We start from the raw sequence: 15,106 nt of genomic DNA on the forward strand, positions 1-15,106 counted from the left end.
CACGCAGCGTCCGCGCGCTCCGACGTGGGCAGGGCCGCGCAGGAAGATTGGAACGAGCGCCGCACCGTAGCGCTGGGCGGGTGCCCGCTCCCGGCCACGCCGCGGCAGATTCGCCACGGAGGGTGCGAGGAGCGGCGGCAGCGCCGTGTTCCCATCCGCACTTTCGTCTCTCGGGCGTGTGTGTCACCTGGCCTGTGCCATCCCGACGGGGTTTCGGGGGCGAAGTCCCCTCCTCGCCCATCAGACCGCGGCCGTCCGTGCTCCAAAGGGCGGGCAGCCTGCCCTGGGCCACCGCGGTCGCAGCTTCCCTCGGAGGGCAGGGGTGACCCCGGAGGCCACGATCCCCACAGGCCTTGGCTGGGCGCTGCAGCCCACAGCCCGTGCGGGGGCTTGGGAGGCTTCTCCGGCCGCGGCTGGAGCGGAGCCGTCCCTTTCCCTGGCCCGGCCACGATCCCCTGTTCCGTGGCCGGGCTGGCCTCAGTGGAGCCGCCGGCAGCAGGCACATGGCTGCAGCGTGGGCAAGGCCCTGCAGCACAACATGGTGCCTGTAGCTGTGGCACTCTGCACCTCTCAAAGCCTACCTGGGGATAGGGCTTTATTTCAAAGCAGCACCAGTTAGCCCAGGCAAATGGAGCCCTGTGTGTTAACAGCTATTGCCAGTGCTCCATTGAAGGAGAAGGGAGCTCGCTGTAAGGCGCTCAAACTTTCTGCTGTGCCTTCTTTTGGTGTTTTTTTTTTTTTTTTGTATTGCAACTTATTCAGAGAACTGTTCTCTCTGGAGGCTGCAGCACCTTAAGGCAAGATGCTGAGTAGCTTGAGATGGGAGTTCACTTCTCTAGGAATGCAGCCAGTCAGGTCCTGATGCAAAGCTGAACTGGGAAGGATGCCTTTTCCTTGCTTGTCTCCCCTGGCAAGTAGATGGAGCACTGTGTGCTTTCCGAAAATCATCACACCAGAAAGAGAGGCAGCCAAGTGCTGGTTCTGTCAGGGCTGGGAAACCCCCTGTCTCCAGGAGCTGGAGCTAGATGGGGGTTTGCACCATGGTAGCTGCAGTTGCCAGGGTTCCTCCACGGTCCGATGTGACGTGTCAGTCATCATTGAAAGACCTGGATGTTCTCAATGTCACCTTCAGGGCCAATGGCCAGGCCAAACCCGAGCAGTGCTGCATACAGGGAGCTGCCCTTTTCAAAGGGTCTGGAACATAACCAGACAGAGCTACATGGAGTATTGTGTAGCAGAAGGTATTGCTCCCAACGTGACAGAGAGGTCTAGCAGATGTTTACAGAAATACTTGTTTCTAGGAGCCCTTGCCCCTCAGGCATATCTGATAGATATCTCTTTGACACCAAATGCCTGTTACATCTGAGAGCTGTTCAGATCATAATAATACTGTGCAGTGCATTTGGACCTACCACCTGGATCAAGAAGGTACAGGCATGTTGGGACCTGTTAACTCTAAAAAATGCAGTTTGATAGAAGGTGCCGTGAATCACACTTTTATACTGAGAACCTATGACTTTAAAACAAAGAAAAAACCACAGCAGAATAAAATAGTTTTATTCTGTTTTTCCTAAATGACTTCTATCTGTTTGTACTTCCTTCTACAAACATCCACTTGGAAAAATATTTCACAGCATATCTAGAAGTTTTCATTGTTCTCCCTTGATATTCCTCCCTGGTTACAGTTGTTTCACCTGACCTCAAACTGTTTAATACCGTAGCTACATTCATTTGCAGGATCCTTAGCATTTTAACAATTCCAATTGTATTCCTGGTGCTGTTGCTTTATTTAAAAGGAGAGTTTAATGTTTTCCACTTATTACCACTTTGGAGACTCATTTCTGGGCAGTTGATCAGAGTAATGGCTAAGGAGAACAGAGTTGCAAAGATCCCGTTACAGTATCTATCCTTCCCCTTCTTATCTGTTCCTGCAGATGGTGATTATCACCATCTCCTTCAGCAAGGAGAGATTATAAAGGAAACTGCAGCTGGATGAAGAAATAGCCATTTTCTGCCTACCAATCACACATTAACATTTCCAGTTTCCTTGGTCTGTTTTACATTAGTAGAATTCAGGGATTTCAAGAGCTCTTCCTGACTTACACCAGGCACAGGGAAGAATCAGATCCTGTGCTGGGAATACGACAGATGGGTGACAGATGATATTGTAGCCTGCTTTAACAACTATGGAAGGTTTAGTGTATCAGACCAGCACGTGCAGGATTATTTATGAGCAATACTGTAGGTATTCCAGAATTAGTTGAAAGATTTCAGAAACTATTGCAAAGGGTTAAAAGCCTTGCGTATTGTAAATATTGCTGGGTTTTCACAGCAAGGTTTGCAGTTACAAAAAACCTACCTAGGTGAAAAGCGACGTTTGGTATGCATACTGAAAAATATATGTAAGCTTGAAAATGTAGCTAAAGGTGTTCTGCTTCTGTTACTCATCTGTGCCAATTCCATATACTAAAAATAAATGTGATCTGGCTAAAATGAATTAAATGATCCATCTTACCAGTTCCTTTTTCCTGTGGTATATTTCGGTGGAAAAATACAGCCCCTTTTTCTGGGACTGATCTGACTTTAAAAATTCTCTTTTTTGTGAGAAAAAAAATGTAAGTGAACGGGTTCTCACTTTTATATTTTCTGGAATCATTGTAGACTCGCAGAACTGAAGGCACGAAGTCCATATGGCTACTGAAAAGTTTTTTCAGAGGCAATCAACTTAGGTCTCCTTTTTTGTGTGTGTTTTTGGCTGTACTCCAAGTAACTTAGTAACTAGTAGAGGGAGAAATTCTGTTACAGAATTTTGATGGCAACAGGAAATAGCTATGTCACCACTTTATGACTTCAGGAAAATCCACCCACAGATCACTTTGGAATTGAGAAGAATGAAGAAATATAAAGAGTATGGACAGAAATTGCAAACATAGCTCATTAACAATAAAGACCCCTATGCTTAAAAATAAAAAAAAAGTGAAGAAGACGTCATAAATACCTACTTTGTCACATTCACACAGATAATTCTCGAAAAAGAGAAAAATGCATAAAATTGCAATCTTTTGTTTGCTTTTTGTTTTAATTGTTTTTACATTAATAGGCAAAACGGAGCCTCTGAACAGCTAGAAAACCTAGCTAGAAGATCTAAATATATTCTACTCATTAAGGAAATTAGATGAAATTTCTAACCAAGAGAGAAGTTGACTAATGTGGAGCAAGGGAGGAGTTTTCTAAGGATTCAGAATGCAAAATATAATTAGATATAATTAAATTGAAATCAGAGAGAGCTCCTAGTAATGAGTTCCAAAGGTAGAATATAAGAAAGAGTTAAACATGCCTAAAAGCAACACAACTGGTTTATATCTTGTTGTTATCATAGACTTTCCTTCCTGGAATTATTTTTTAGGAAATTGTCACCTTTCCAGCTCTGTTTGTATTTGGCAATATTCTAAAAAATTCCTACTTGCCAAAAGCAGTGTAAATCTACAGCTGTCATCCATACTAGGAGCCAAAAATAGTCTGTCAGTGGGGGCTGTCTTTGATGACATTGCATCATGTAAGCCTGAGTATTGAGCTAATGTATTCAATATTAAAAACAACAACAGCTAAGTCACCATTGGTGTGATGTTAGCCATGGTGAGAAGTACACAGAAAATTCCTCAAAGAAAACAAATTCTCTACTCTTTTGGTAGGGTGGTGGATGCTAGAACTCTGCTTCAGCTTCCAGGGAACTCTCTCTGCTTCAGCTCACTGCTAATGCACTAGATGAGCAAGGGGGTTTCAGAAACACTCCTGTCTCTGCATGTGATGAGTGAAGTGGGTAGAAAGAAAGGGCATTTCCTCATGGAGAAGTGCTGGGAAGGGCCGAGAGTCTGGTCATTTCCACTTTTCACTAAATGCTTCCTCATAACAATGATTAAAAAAAAGAGCAGCAAAGCCATTTGGCAGGCTACCTTCTGTTAAGTGCATTCTGCCATTAAGTGCATTTGTTGGCAGTGCTTTTGTTTTGCTCTTTTATGTAGATTTTAGTGATGGTATAACCCAACATTTTGAACTGAAGGTGGGGCAAACTGGGATAGGAAAAGATTTTGCACTTGCTGCATGCTTTCTTAAAGAGAAAAAAAAACCCTAAAGAAGCAAAAAATCATTAGGTGTATTAGTAGAGACATTTAGGGATAGTATCACTTCTGGCTGGTTTGCTTTGCAACATTTAGGGAGCCGAGTGCCATCATAGGCAAAGAAACCATGCTAATCCTTCAGTTCTTCCAGTCGAGATGCAGCAGGTTCCCAAACACATTGGTTTTTATCTCAGTATTTTTTCTTACTCGCATAGCTTTCTTTCTCAGTAATTTATGCCTATTTAAATTTCACCTGAAAGAAGGGAACTTGCCTCCCTGCTGCTGTTTCAGGAAACCGTCAGTCTTATTGATCAGTATGTTTCCTGATTACAGGCAGTTTAATACAAGGAGCCTGAAACAGATCACATCAAATTAATGGGCTTCCCATTCCATTCAGGCTTTGAGAGCAGCATTAACTGAAGTGGGCAGCTGCTTCCATCAAAATCATTATGAGGCCACTTGTTCTTTTTTTTTCCAGAATTTGTCTGAAAATGACTGAAGTGTAGGGAACTGGGGGTTTAGATGAGGCCATTGTCATGGACATCTGGAACAGACTGTCATCACCACATTTAGGCAACACAACAGCTCTGTTTTATTTCAGTTCTGATTTCAAGTCCACAATATCCCAAGGAAGGTGTTGGCTTGATGGTCCAGTTTGTTTAGGCACATGGTAATGTGGAAGACTTGCAAAACAAAACTTAAAACCCCCTTAGACTCATGCTACTTCAGGGATCTTCAGAGGAGGTGGAAGCAGTGGGACAGGGATGACTTTAGAAAACCCAAATACTCGTTGACAATTATGACATCTTGCAAGTGGCAGTACCATGTCTTGCTCTCTGTACAGCTGCCATTTTGTCATTTAATAGTGTTGTGTACTGCAACTTCATATCTGCCAGGCTCAGTCAAATCAATCTTTGTACAAAGTGTGAAAAGCGTCGTGTTGCTGGAGGCAATTTTTTGCGCCTGAGTTGATGCTAGACTAAGATTATCCAATATTGTTTTGTGGGCTTTTTTTTTTCTTTTTGCTAGATACTCTGGCACTCTGGTTCAGCCAAGCTGACAGTAGTACTGTTCATTGCAGAGAATGAGTTTTGGGTGATGTGTGCAAAAAATAGATAGGAAATGTGTTCCTTTTTCTTAGCTAATCTGTAGGATTAGTTCTCTTGGGTTGCTGAGGGTATCAGTGTTATTCATATTGCATTTTAAATTAATACTGCATTTTATTAATTTTTTTATGTCTTAAGAGGAAAGACTGGAGATGAAAAATAAAACTTCTCCAGTCTTCTCTCTTGAACCTTTAAACATCTGTCACTGACTTTAATAGGGGTGTTCCCATGGAGATAAGCACAACTAAGTCTACCTACAAGGAAAAGAACTAGTCTGCTTTGAATGAAATATTTTTGCATTTTAAGTAACATTACTTTAATATACACTTCATTCTTCTATGACAAAGTGCTCTTTGATTTTCAGAGACTGTATAATCAAAACAAAAAGTAAGCTCTACTCTATTGTCTTCCCTGGTTCCCTCTCCACAATAGACAATCCACAGATAATAATTTTGTGGTAATGAGAAGTTGAAATCAGAAAATATTCCAATCTATTTCTAAGATACAGGCAAAGCATAAATAGCATTCAGGAAAAATACAGTTGTACACTGCCCTAAAAGCAGCAGGAGATATTGTACAGAAAACACTTTTACTTCTTCAGTAATGACGACCTGGCAAACCACCCTCAGCTGACGGTTCTTTATTATAAATTTCCGAGCACTGTTCAGAAAGGCAGAGGTGGGACCAAAATGGCTTCAATTTATTCACAGTATCCCGAGACAATGGAAAAATAACTGTACGTACCAACTTCAGCATCAAATACCCTGCAAGGCTGCTCCTGATAATTGTCACTTTTCCGTTCGATAAAACCTCTTCCAAAACCAAAGTGTTTTTTCTGACAATGTGCAAAAAAGATATTTTGCCCTTATTCATTTGCTCTGAACAAAGATTTCACCCAAGCTTCAGGCTGATCTTGGCTGCACCATTATACATCCAGAGGCACTCATTCTGGATTTACACAAATGCTACTATCTTTGGCTCCTACCTTATGCTGTCTCAGCAAAGCTGTGTGGAAGCCCTCTGTCTCACATGTTATGCCAGCAGTTACCGAGATTTGTAACAACATTGACAGCAATTCAGAAGAGACCTGAACTTCACAGCACTGCAGGCAAGCGTGAATGCTACCCCTTCCTGAATCCTCTTCTGCCAGCCACCACCAGTCCCCCACCCAACGGGAAATATTTGATCCCTCCTTCCCATCTCCCTGCTGGGGGCTGGCTCCCTGTCACCCCCCATGTCGACCCTCCAAATACAGTGTTACAGGTGTGGGTGCATTCCCACTAACATGGGGGAAAAGGCTGTGCCCACTATGTGTGTGACAGTGTCAAATACAAATTTTTTGGCATCACACGTGTCTTATCAAAGCCTTGTTTTCCATGACAGAAGGCCAGGCAGTGATTACCCCATGGTGCCAAGAGCCCATACTCCCAGTCAAGGAGGTCCTCCAACTGGCAAGCACCATGGGAAGAGCAGAAAGGAGGGATTCCCCAAGCAGCCTTAGGTTCAGAGAGCTGCTTCCCTGCCATGAGGTACAAGGGTAGATATATAGTGTAAAAGGAGGCAGCTGCTGTGATCGTCACTTGTTCTGAGTCCGTTAGCTGTGATGGGGAAACGGGGACTTTTCCGAGTGCAAAAATGAAGACTCTGCAGTGGCCATTGCCACAGGCTGAGTGCTCAGGCTGGACAGCCCAGAAGAGCATGAAGTCGTGATTGCTCTTTCTGAGAGGATTAATGATTTAATGGATACTGCTTCTGTTCCTGACATTAAGCAGGATGGGGGTAGATCCTCAGCTACAGTAAATTGTCATGACTTCACTGGAGTCAATAGCAAATTGCAGAGACTCATGATGTCAATAACTAAGGTCCCCAGGGCTGATCTTTGGCTGGTAAAAATGGTCATAACTTCATTGAAATCCACTGATGTCCAGCTGACGCCAAGATTTTGCTATTGATTATGCTGGGAGTAGGACAAGACCTAAATTTAATTTTGTGATGGTCCAGGAACAGGATACATTATTTCAAAGGATCCATCGTTACTGCAATTAATTGGTTCCTGTCCTGGGCAAGGCTGTCTCTTTCAATCATTAAAATGCCACTTGCCAATCTATGATTTGCCCTGCAGATGTGAAAATCTGCACTGACATAATATATGTAAAGCAGAAGAGGTTTGACTATTTCAGGTTTCATTTAGGTGTGTAGCCTATGGTTGCCTCAGGTAACACTGAGGTACTACTTAATCATGATAACATGATTAAGATGCAAATCCACATGCCTAATTTAAATACATTTTTTTTTCTCTGAACCATCCAGCTGGGTGTAGCTTCTAAGAGTAAATGCAAAGTACTCACAGCAGGCTTCAGCTCAAGCGGAATCTCAGGAATGGCTTCCAAATGTAATCACTCATTGTTGAGGTAGAAAGTTGAGGTCACCTTTTTAAAAGTGCTGGGAGTCCAGGTGTTATGCATGATCCTCACTGCTTTTTTTAAATAAAGAATCACAGATCACAGAATGGCTGGGGTTAGAAGGGACCTCTGGAGGTCATCTGGTCCAACCTTCCTGCTCAAGCAGGGCCATCTAGAGCCTTTTGCCCAGGATTGTGGGCAGTATCTCCAGGCATGAGAGAATATCTCCAGGGATGGAGGCTCCACAACCCCTGTGGGCAACCTATGCCAGTGCTCGGTAATCCTCACAGAGAAAAGTCTTTCCTGCTGTTCAGATGGAAACTCTCTTGTTTCAGCTTGTGTCCATTGCCTCTTGTCCTGTCACTGGGCACTGCTGAAAAAAGCCTAGCTCCATCCTCTTTGCACTCTCCCTTCAGGTATTTATATACATTGATAAGATACCCCCTGAGCCTTCTCTTCTCTAGGATGAACAGTCCCAGCTCTCAGCCTCTCCCAGCTCCCATCTTGCATAAAAGAGATCCTCTAGTCCTTTAATCATTTTAGTGCCTCCTCACTGGACTCACTCCACCATGTCCATGTCTGTCTTGTAGTGGGGATGCCAGAACTGGACACAATGCTCCAGGTATAGCCTCACCAGTGCTCAGTAGAGGGGAAGGATCACCTCCCTTCACCTGCTGGCAACACTCCTCCTCATGCAGCCCAGGATACTTTTGGCCTACTTTGTAACAATGACACATTGCTGCCTCACATAATGGCCATCTTTTCCGTGGGAAACAGGCTTTGTGCAGGAGTGGAGAGGATATCACCCCTGGAGCCAAGCCTCATGGTTAGAGAACCTGCTCTGAGACACTGCTTAGCAGGGCTGATATGGTCTCTCCTCTGAACATAATGAAGAGTGCGCTAAGTTAACCAATGGATCTACCTTGTCAGGTCCTCGCTAGTCATCTCCACCCATTTATCCTGCCCCAAAACTATCTATATCTGGTGCGTTATTGCTGAGAAAGTCTCCCTGAGGAGCAGCCACCGCTGAGCAAGGTGATGTACAGCTCCCATTGTGGGATACTGCTGGACTCCTAGCAAAGCACAAGGATGGCATCAGCTGGTGGCACACAAAGGAACATGGGGCAGCAACCTGAGGTTGGAGCCATGCCGAGCCCTGGGTGGATACCTATCCCAGGATTTTGACCGTGACATCACGTAGGCAGACTTATGTCTAAGACACCTTGTAGCAGCTCCTGACTTGCTGAGATTCAGCCTGGTCAGACTGGCCACCCCACCTCTAGCTTTATCAGTGTTACTGTGAGTAGCTGTCCTGTCTGTGTGGGAGAAGGCCGTGACATTTTAACGCAGTTGGCATGCAGTCTCTGCAGCTCAGGTTAAACTCAGATGTCCTACAAGTTAACAGCTTGTCCTGCTCTGTCTGCATCTCCTCCTGCTTACTGCATTTCCCTTGAGAATAAATCCTGAGGCTCCAGTGAATGTTTGCATCATTTTCACTACCTTGAGGCAGGGCTATGGGCCCCATTCATCACAAAGCATGAGCTCTAATGTTGTTTTAAGGGCCCTTTCTAGTTAGTATATGACCATGGAATCATAGACTCATTTAGGCAGGAAAAGACCTTTAAGATCATCAAGTGCGACCATGCAGAAGGGCTTTTGTATTCCCATGGGTACACAGCTAAACTTCCAGTAGTTTTACTTGCAGACTCCTTCCCCGTCACACTGAAAAGTGTTCAGTTTAAGAAGCCAGGTCCTTTAGACTGCAGGCTGGTCATATGCTTAATATCTCTTTGCTATAAATGCTCTGATTTGTAAGCAACTCAAATACACCTTGGGAAAGCCGCAACTATATGTGCAAATGACTTAGGATGGAAAAAGGACTTGAAACTTGGAAGATGGAATGTTTTGATCTTACACAGTTCAGGCCACCTCCGAAATACAGCATTACAATCAGGGGAGTACCACAGCCATGCAAAAGCTGAGAGAGCTGGAAGTCTGTCTTTTAAAAACGAGCAAACCCCCCATTCTGTAGCAGAAGTAAGCCAGCTAGATATGCAATGTAAGCATGTATTATGATGAGCATAGGTTATTAGCAGTCGCCAGTGTGGAAGCCCTCAGTGGATAAATTTGCTGTTTCAGGATAAAAAAAAAAGCATGGTATCTGCTTTGTCAGTAGTCACTGCAGAAACAAATGATGAAATAACAGGAATAGTCCATAAAGAACTGTACTGATATTTGCTGGTTTTCTCAAGTTTGTACTAAGAAGTGGGCGAGAGAACTACAGAGCTGAAATAGGGAAAGAAACCAATCACATGGTAGAAGAGTCCATGTGCTATGAATAATTACAAGGGAATGAGATCAGCTAACTGTGCCACACTTAAAGATATGGCTGTACAGAACTCCAGAGATCAGGTCACTGTTAATCGTGTCAATCGGTTAGTCAGTATTGATCCAGGATGGAGAAGGTTCATGAGCAGCAGAACTGAGGAACCTTCTTCCAGCAGATCTGTGCCCTGTGCACTGATGCTTGTTCCTCCCCTTGTCCTCTGTATCATCTCTACAGCAGCATCCTCAGGTCTACCCCACACCCAGTACTCCAGACCAGTACCTGCCTTTCCCACCCATGCTTCCTGTGCCTATATCCTCCAGCCCTGCAGTATGTCAAAGTGTTTACCACTTCCTTCTGGCTAATCACAATATTTCCAGTTCCCCTCTTGTTTCCCACCTACCCCCTGTGGGCTCTCAACCAAGCACCACAAGTATCCTGGCTGTGTTTGTTGCCAGACCTGGTGGGTGAGGGCTGGAGCCAGTCTTGCCTTTCTCTCTGGGAAGGTACAAATGTAGCATCTCTTTCCTCTATTAAATCACCCATTTGCACAGAAATTGCTGGAATACAGTGTCTTTGCTGTCTCTGTGCTTTTCCCAGATTTGGTAGAAATCAGGTTCAGTAGTTGCTGGTGCAGGAGGAACATTGGACACATAACCAAAAGACAGGTTGCTAAGGAAATCAAGAGTGACCGGAACACCAGGCGCCTGAGGAGTTCTGACTGTGACTTGTAAGAATGCTGATAGCAGAAATACCTGCATGATGAAGAAGCAGGATAAGAACAGCCATAGAAATACCCCAGAGCATTTGAGGAACCCAAATCCAGATAGGGACGTCACAGAAATTCTAAGAAGAGTTTGAGGTTTTGGCTGAGTGTTGTATGAGAGTTATGAAAGATGTTTGTATCTACAAGATATACACAACGTGGGGAAGATGACACAAAAGCAGCTGAGGATGAACATGCAGTGTGATGGATTGTTTGCATTCAAAATCCAACTCAGTCTCTTGCAGAGGGATATGGTATTGCTGAAAGTGGGTACAAAAAGCTGAAGAATGAAGCAAAAGATATTTCTTTTGTGACTTGCCAGACATGATGGGGCTGAGTAAAAGTCCTAACAGCATGTGAGCATTTTACAAAAGTAGCAGTGAAGGGAAGATAGCAAGTCGGAGTGGGCCTGATAAAGAACAAAAATGGGAGGTTTTGGTTCTAAAGAATTCAATCGCAGAAAGTCAGGGGAACACTTTAATGAGCTCCTTAACAGAGAGGTGGGCAAAGGTGAAGAGTAAGTGTCCATTTTCCAGACAGCTGAGCTGTTTGCAGCAAAAATTTTGAAAAAAAAAATGCAGAAGATGCTTGGGAAGCTCAGGACCAACAAGGCAGCAGGGTACAGTGTTCCTGCTGAATTACTAGAAAATGGGTGTTGGAGATAAGATGAAAGCCTTTATGAGCCATTTTTATTAGCTTGGAGGTTTGAAACAATAATGGAAGGCTTGACTGTGACCTAAATTGCATGGCTGTTTTGGAGAAAGAAAGAAAACGAGGATGAGAGAACGTCAGAATCTGACTGTGACACCTGGGAGAGGCAGACCCCCTGTGCCAGGGAGACAGTCAGGCTTTCCTGAAGACAGGACTCAAGACAGGTTTTGCTGCTGACAGCCCCAGAGGCCTTTCAGCCAGTGCCCTGATCTGAATGTGTGGCTCTCTGGGTCCAGGCTGGGCAGACACAGAGGTGCACAAGCCCTGCACTCTCCCCCACAACTGCTGAGGCTGTGTTTTTGATATATCTTCTAGTGTCTGTTTCGATGGCCTGTGAGTTTTTCTTCTCTGTCTCTCAGTCCTTGTCACTCAGCCTCAAACACTACCCAGACAAAACCATGCTATCCAGAACAGCCGAATTCCTGAGCAGCCTACCCTATATGAAACATATGTTTACTGCATCTTAAAGATCCCTTAAATGGAAGAGCAGCATAGAAACCTACCATAGCTCATGAGATTTAACCCAGACCTAAATCAGTATTTATGGAACTACTGCTTTTTTTTTCATGCTGTAATCTCAGCAAAATGCACCTACCAGAGGCCATATGGTGCAGATTCTGCATTCAGTACCACCAGCGACAGTGTTATTTCTCGCAGTTTTATTGCAGCTACATACAATGCTGATGAGCTCAAAATTTTTCTGAATAGGACTCCCTAATACTTGGCAGAGTATTGCATGACAGTGCTATTTGCAGCTTGGCACTTCTCCCTGATTTAGTGTTTCACGTTAGTCATCAGCATTAAAGCTCATCTCTCCTTTATTGGCTTCGGGTCACAGACTGATGCCCTGATTCATGTTGAGCAGCACCCAGCTCTACAGATATTCCCACTGATGTGCAAGGATCTCCAGTTCAGTTTGCAGAGCAGGTGGTTATGAAACAGTCATGTGCTTGAACATAAAATATAACTGTGTAAAAAAAATCCAGTATGTAATTTTCACAATCACCTTTCAGAGCAGAGCTGTATGGTGCATAGACCAGCTCCCTTCCTGCTTATTAAATCTGACTGTTGTCTTAACCTGCAAATTTTGGTAACTAATATTTCAAATTCCAACCTAGTCATTTAAAAATACAAGACATTACAGATAATTAAAGTCTTAAAATCAAATGCTTGCTGGTTTGCTCATGTCCTAGCTTCCCCTCATAAGCTGTTTTTAAGCCAGTTGTCTATCTAACTAGATGCTTTACTGCATTATCATACCACAGCCAATAGTTAATTAATCTTTAACTTTTCTCTTTATGAAGTGCTTTTTAAAAATCTTGGCACAAAGTATCCTCTCTGTTTTCCCTTACTATCACCCCACTAACAGCTTTGAAAAATTGCAGCAAATTAGTTATGCAAGACTTCTCATCATTTCGCATCATCTGTCTCATCATTGTAAATAAGCCACCGAAGCACTGATTTACCACGACCTGTCTCAAATAGATTACTGCATCCTTCAGAAAGAACAGGTTTTTCTTTCTAATACATGTTTATATTGGTTTTTTCCCCCTCTATATTTGACTGCATTTTTCTTTTAGGAATATTGTCTCACTCTGACAGGTTCAGTTCAAGTATTTTTGAACTCTGCAGATTCTGTGCTGACTCGCCTTTAATTGCCTCTGACGTCTTTTACCTTTTTGCTGGGCTGGCTGGCAAGTTCAACCAGCCCTGCATTCCCAAGGCAGAGAAAAACCAACAGATTTCTGCAGCTTCTGTAATCATTCCCCTCAGCAGAGTTGCTGAAAGGCTGAGGAACACCAGCCTTCGTCCTGGCAACATATCATTGCTTAAGCACACTTTATAGGTACTTCAACTGCTAGGACATATGGTGCAAAATATGTGCTGGCAAATCATTTCCAACTGTCACAGTCTTTAAGGCCCCGAGATACCTCATTCAGCCACCTAGGCTGTGATAAGCACATTGCTATGTCCTGTGGCATCCTCCTTTTCCCTGACTTATATCCACTTGCGCAGAAGGAAAGGAGTAGCAGCAGATTGATTGCAATATAGTTACTGCTTTTCAACACAGAAGGTTTTATTTTAAAATTACATTTGCCCTTTATCTTGTATCTTGCTTATACCTGTCATGTCGATAGTTACCAGGTAGGGAAAGGAAAGAAATGCAACCCCAGATAACCCAGCAAACAAACTTGTGACGGGCTAATTTTTACTGAAGAAGTTTTACCACTTTGCAATGGTTCAGCAGCAGCTGCCATAAAATCTTTGAATATTTTAATATTTTTTGTGGTAATGGAATAAATAGGAGTTATTAATGATCAGGAAACAAACAAACCAAAACCCAGAGATATTCTTCAGCTTGCTAATAAGCCTGGCAGTTTACTGTTCCAACAAAAGCAATATAGCTAGGAAAGCAGCAAGTACAATTAATTCACACTTGACCTGACACAAGTATCAAAAGATGCAGAGTGATCCAAGCTGCAAGGCAAAAGCAACCTAATTCTTGTGTTTAGGACACTACAAAATGAACAAAGTGCCCTGAAATGGCTTTTACATGCAGGACACAGCCAGGCTTGCCCAGCAGCCGCCTGTGGCACTTGGCAGGCATGCAGTGTACATGGGCTCATCCTTTGCTTCAGTGCGAGCGCTCCCACTTAGTTCACTCAAAGCTGGACGGGCTCCATCGTAGCTGGTAAACCCCTCCGTTTTACCATCCTGGTAAAATCTCCAGGATGCTGGCACAACGCGCCACATGGTGCAGCACTGACGGCTAGCACTGTCGGCGTGGCTGGCAGCAGTTGCCCTCCAGCAGGCATCCGTGCCCATGTGCGGGGAGCCCTCTCGCAGCACGAGCAGGAGATGCCAGCCCAGCCGCTGCTCCTCATTGCTGGCTGTTGTTTGCCACGCTGCCACAGCGGGTTTGGTGCACTGGGAACAATCTGAGCCCTGGAGAGCCCAGGGCCATGTCCTCACTGGTGCAGACTAATCCATCCTCCTTCCCTACCCCATGCTTTCTTCACAGGTGACTTTTACTTCAGCTTGAGGAGAACAGCAAAGGAAATCAAAGTCAATACAGGCCCCTGGAAGGGCGGGAGGTTGGGCTGAGGTCCCTGTAACACGGAGGCCTGCAGTATGACGGTGGCAGCCAGAAAGGGCAATGCTCACAGCTCTGCTCTCTCCTAGGAGCAAGCCCAGTGTAAAAGTGAGATGCTACCGGGAGCTGGCATGGCCCAGTGGAGGTTCTTGAGAGTCTGGGTGCAACTCAGAAGGCAGTAGGTAATTTTTTCCAGTCTGAGGTAAGATGGGCATCTGTGGAGAAGGGAGATGGGATGGTCTGAGTCACCTCACGGCCAATGTGAGGGGTCGTGCCTGTGCACAGGAAGGGTCAACAGCTGGTGGCTGTAGAAATGGAGGAGTACAGGGCAGCTGTGCCTGGTGAAGCCTGGGCTGAACCTCAAGCTCCAGCCTCGGTCTCCTAAGACTCTCTGCTTGCTGGAGAGAGACAGACTCCTCTGGGGCTCAGCTGGAGCAGAAATCCAATTTGGATGGCCAGATGTGCCCTCTGTTTGTCCTTCTCTGTGGGCATGGAGGAATCCTGCTTCTTCCGAGCATTTGTGTGTACATGCATGTGTGACACGGGCAAGCCTGTCTCACCAAACACTCAGAAATATTTGAAA

This window comes from Phalacrocorax aristotelis, chromosome 9, assembly GCF_949628215.1.
Source record: "Phalacrocorax aristotelis chromosome 9, bGulAri2.1, whole genome shotgun sequence".
Classification (NCBI taxonomy): Eukaryota; Metazoa; Chordata; class Aves; order Suliformes; family Phalacrocoracidae; genus Phalacrocorax; species Phalacrocorax aristotelis.